The sequence below is a fragment of the Octopus bimaculoides genome, chromosome 22 (genome assembly GCF_001194135.2).
Source record: "Octopus bimaculoides isolate UCB-OBI-ISO-001 chromosome 22, ASM119413v2, whole genome shotgun sequence".
NCBI classification, from domain to species: Eukaryota; Metazoa; Mollusca; class Cephalopoda; order Octopoda; family Octopodidae; genus Octopus; species Octopus bimaculoides.
Window position 1 is genome coordinate 4670597 of NC_069002.1, and position 5558 is coordinate 4676154.

The 5558-nt window shown below is 39.0% G+C and overlaps 1 protein-coding gene across 1 annotated transcript in view; it reads left to right on the plus strand.

Moving 5' to 3' along the window:
• Positions 1 to 5558, plus strand: part of LOC106868677 (fibroblast growth factor receptor 2) — a 125406-nt gene that overhangs the window by 1789 nt on the left and 118059 nt on the right. The window lies entirely within an intron of this gene.

Consider the following 5558-nt stretch of genomic DNA (forward strand, 5'->3'; position numbering starts at 1 on the left):
AAATAAGGGGGGGGGACGGTTCAGATTACATATAGTCCATCTGGACCATCATTTAACACCTCCCCACCTAATGGGGTTTGTAACACAGGACAGAGCCCCTTTGAAAGTGCAAATACATCCACATTTCATGGAAGGTACATAGAATTTTAGTACATGTTCTTGGAATAAGTGTCCTACAAAACTTCAACAATGCATATCTCATTATAGACTTTGTAACGTAATTTTATGTATTAGAAAAGGAATATTTGACCCATAGGTACACAGACGTTGAGCTTTATTATATGTGTGTGTGTGTGTGTGTGTGTGTGTGTGTGTGTGTGTGTCGAAGTAGAGATGGGTAGATATAGCTTGAGACAGAGATAACAGATAAGAATATTTCAATAGATCCATACAATCAGTGCTCAGAGTCAACTATTGGTATTTTATTCACCTCGCAATTTAGGCAATTGTTTTCACCTGAGCACTAATTGGATGCATCTATTGTATAAATGTCCTTTGAACAATTTTTATCTGTTATCAATCACTACCTCTTTGTCTCCTTTCTCCGACAGGATGAAAGGCAAAGTCGACATCGGCGAAAAGATATGAATATTACAATTTATTATTTCGCTAAACTTTTAAAAGTGCTCTCCTAGAGCCAACGAATGTCGTGCTTCAACAGAAGCTTTGCGAGTTAAAAAAAAAACCCAACAAAATTTTATTCATTTGTGGCGGGAGTCTAAAGAGAGTGACATACCCAAAGAATTCTACAATTTTACGAGGCGGTGCTGGCTTTAAGGATGTCGCGAATGGCCTGGTTGGATGCCCTGCCTTCTGAGTTCCTTTACAGGGCTTAGAAAAACTGAAGGACAGCAGCAATGAGTGCGTGAATCAGAGAGGGGAATATGGTGAATAAAATCGTAATTAACTGATCCTCCTGTATTTTCTTTTGCGCAAAGTCAGGAACTTTTCGTCACCCTCATGTATTTCAAATCCTACTTTGTGGGAACGACGGAGTTGTGGAATAGCTGTCCTTCGAAATTCCATACCACATGGAAAAGGGGGAAGAAAATAGCTTTTTATTCCTTCAGTTTCTTTCTTTCTCTCTGTTTTTTTTTGTCTTTTTAATATTCCTGTGATTTCTTGCAATGGAAATTAAGATTCCGATTTCCATTTTTTTAAAAGTATATTTTTGTATTTTTGCCCTTGATTTTTCTCGTGAGGTCTTTCAGGACCAACTATCCGAAAACCTTGAACTGATTATACAACACACAAGATCCTTTGGTTCTGAGACACCTTAATCATAGAGGGTTGAAGTCGCAAACAATAGCACAGAACGTGGCACCAGTGGAGTATACTGAACTCACGTCCTGGATGCGACCCGGCCACCTTGAATGTGTAGAGTTCAGGGCCAAAGCACTTGTATGAGGCAGGAGGGGATGATTTTTCTCTGAAGAAGCAGACCTGCTGTTCGGCTCCCTCTGGAGTTTCTTACTATTACACATGTATGTATAGACATGCATCTAGGGGAAAATATGCATAAAATTACCACAGTTCTCGAAAATAGTTGCTTCTAACAGACAGAAAGGCCTGGAAATAATCTGTATATGAAGTTGGTGTGGGGGAGAAGGAGTGTTTGGCTAGTTCTTTACCGACCCTTGAAAGGATTAAGCAAAGTTGACTTAAGAAGAATTTGAATTCAGAACGTGAGGGACCTTGAGAAATATCGTAAAGCAGTTTGTTCGACGCTCTAACAATAAGCCAATACGGCTCATTGTTCGATGCTCTAACAATAAGCCAATACGGCTCATACAGGGGTGATTGGGATTAAAGAAGAGTAACGTAGATAAAAAAAATTTTTTTTTAACCAAGTACCGACTCGAGTCTTAAGACTCGTAGGGCCATTTACTCAGTTTCCATGACTCGGGTTTCTATAACGCAGAAAATGAGCGAGATCACAACATTCTCCCTGGATAGGACGCCAGTTCATCGCCCGTTTAGTCATTTGCAGCTGAGTGGATTGGGACAACGTGAAATGAAGTGTTTTGCTCAAGAACACAACACAACACATCGTAAATGACCAGTCCGAGAATCGAGGGGACGAATTTACGATCGTTAATGCAACTGCTTAGGCACTCATCCGTGCGTCTTCACGGATTAAGGATAAAGAAATTGGAAAATCTGGCTGGGTGTAAGGAAAATTTCATTAAGATGTTTCACCGTTTTGATTTTGATTTTTTTTTTTTCATTTCAAATAATGTCTGGAAGTCGAAGTTTTTTGTTTGTTTGTTTTGTTTTTAAGTCAGTAGAACAGAGGTCATTTTAAACAGTCAACTGACCTGACAGAAATGGTTTGTGTTTGCATGGCATCGGATTAGAAGAGCTGTATGTTGTAGATTAATTATTAGTGTCTGCTGTGAGTAAAGATGTAAAAGACTGACTTTGGTATAGTGAGTACTACAGAGTCTCTCACACATGTATGTGTGTGTATGTTTACTCATATACATACAGGGTTGACCAAAAGTCACCTGACAGTAAATCAAAACCCATATAATTCCAAGATTAAAACAAAAAAATATTTTATATGAGACTTCTCATAGACAAATGTTGGGGGGAAAAACGGTGATTTTTAACTCGCAGCATTCATAATTGCAATGAATAAATAAAATTGAATATTAAGTATTTATGATATTGTGATGAACCATAACCTTGGAACCTACCAAAAGATTACCTGGAGTTCTTCACTAATCCAAGTCATCAACAAGATGGAAGTATATGCCACTGGGTTTATTTCAGAAATAACTTTGTCTGTAGAATTTATAAAAACTATGAGAGACAGAAAATGGAATTCACGAGACTCTTTATTATTCACTACGATCGTTTCGACATATAGAGCACCGATGCAAAAAAAAAAAAAATCATATATATACATTTGTATATATGTATATGTGTTTGTGCTCCCAACGCCTGGCCGGTGTTGGTGTGTTTACGACTCCGTAATCTACCGGTTCGGCAAAAAGCCGATAGAATGAGTGCGAGATTTCAAATAACTACTGGTGCAAATCTGTTTCACTAAACGCTTGAAGGCGGTGCAGCAGCATGGCCACACCCCATCGAATGAATCAAGTAAAAGAATGAAATATATTTTGCATGCAGCTGTTCCGTGGTTCATCCGAACCCAGAGAAAAACTGCTTAGGCTATTATAGAGGCGCACCTCTGATTTCGGAAAAGGGTGAGTAATAATTGGAAGTTGTGATGTTTATGCCGTAACGAGAAGCAGTAGTAGTGCTAGTAGAGTGAAGCGCAAACAGGCATTCCGCCGGTTACAACGATGAGGGTTCCAGTTGATCCGATCAACGGAACAGCCTGCTCATGAGATTAACGTGCAAGTGGCAGAGCACTCCACGGACACATTGTGCTCTTAATGTAAGTTCTCGGTGAGATTCAGGATGTGACAAGGCCGGCCTTTTGAAATAGGGATACTATACGCTTTTGCCAGCTCAGGGGACTAGAGCAACGTGAAATCAAGTCTGTTTCTCAAGGGCACAATGCATGGCCGGGAATTGAACTCAAGACCTTACGATTATGAGCCGATTAGCATAACCAGTAAGCCATGCGTGGAATAAGGAAACAGCGGAGGTGCCTTACAAAGTCATCGGTTTATTCGCGAATATTTTTAGACAAGGCCGGCCTTTTGAAATAGGGGTACTTCACGTTTTTGCTAGCTCAGTGGACAAGAGCAACGTCGTCTGTTGCTTAAGGGCATAATGCATGGCCGGGAATTGAACTCGGAACCTTACGATTGAGAGCTGATTAGCATAACCACTAAGCCACGCGTGGAATAAGAAGGAAAAAGCGGAGGTTCCTTGCAAAGTCATCGGTTTATTTTGCTAACATTTTTAACGAGATTGTTTTATAGAGTGAGAAGGATAGTTGGAAGTGAAGTGAAAACGTGTGTGCGTATGTCTATTAGCACTCACACACACAAACTTTACACCGCCACTGCTACCGTCTCCACCACAGCTCGACTATAGTTTTTAAAAGCTGTGAAATATCAGGTTTATTTACTTCCTGGCTTCACTAGCGGGAAATGTTCTAACACTAATTAGTACCCTATGGGACAACACACGCACACACATACACGCGTGTGTGTGTGTAGTCTGCATATTGGATGAATAGTGTAGGCACTGATTTACTCCATTATCAAACTAGTGGCAATGGTATATAGTATATGTGTGTGTGTGTATACATACATAACTTACACACACACACACATGCAAATACAGTCAAATAGTCAGATAGGTAGATAGATGTACCACTACTTTGATAATGCGTAGTTTATACATATATATATGCATATATATACACACATATATATATAGACATATACATGTATATATATATATATACACACATTTACACATATATATACATATACATATGTACTTATAGAGTGCATACATGTGTATTATATATATATACACTCGTAACACACACACGCGCGCGTATATAATGCAGAATACAATTACATATAAAAACTTTGTTATTAGTATCTGATATTAATTACCTATACAATCTTATAACAAAAACATCACGTTGTTTTTTTTTTCTGATTATATATGTATAATCGCGTGCGTGTGAGTCTGTGTGTATATGTGTGCGTGTATATGTAGGCATAGACGTACACACGCAATATTTTTCCTCATACATAAATGCATAAAAGAGATTGGATAAAGAAAAATTCTTCAAACCCATTTCTATGATAGCGTTTTACATCGGCGCTCTTTTAATCATATCGCAGTGGACTGTATTAGTGGGCGGGAAGATAGTTGTGACGTTCTCTCTTTTCATTGATTACTTCTGAGAAAGTAGGCCGGTCTTTTAAAGTGGGGGTGGTGTTGTTTATAACGGCTGATTCTACCGTTTTATTCCAATCCATTCCCTCTCCGTTGCTCTCTCTCTCTCTGTTTAAAGCCAAAGAAAATACTCGCGCACATAAAATGTGTGTGCTTCCATGTCCCCGACCTAACCGAAGTTTTGTGCGTAGATTTAGTAGACGGAAACTGAAAGAAGCCCGTCGAATACACACATTCATTCACACATACATACATACATACATACATACATACGCACACATACGTGTGTGCGTGTATGTTTATGTATGTGTTTCCCCCACTCGCTTGTCAATCGATGTTGGTTTGCTTGCGTTCCCGAAATTTAGCGGTTCGGCAATAAAATCCGACAGAACAAGTACCAGGCACTAAAAAATAAATCCAGCTCCAGCCTCAGCTGTGAACTTGGAAACTAACGGATGACCAATTTTATCCCTTACACCGCGTACCTATTGGTTTAGATCGCCAGTAAACTAAACCGCTGATATTCTTTATACAATGATCGCTAAATCCACAAGATTTTTTATTCTCTCTTTTTATTTCCTCGTGTTCCTTTCTGTTGAAGAGCGTAGGCTCGAAATGTAAAAGACTTTCTCACTTTCCCGAGCGTCAAACTAATACTTATACATCTGCTTGTTGTTTATACACCTGTCTTGGTCTTTTGTTTTTCTGTAGATTTCAACTAT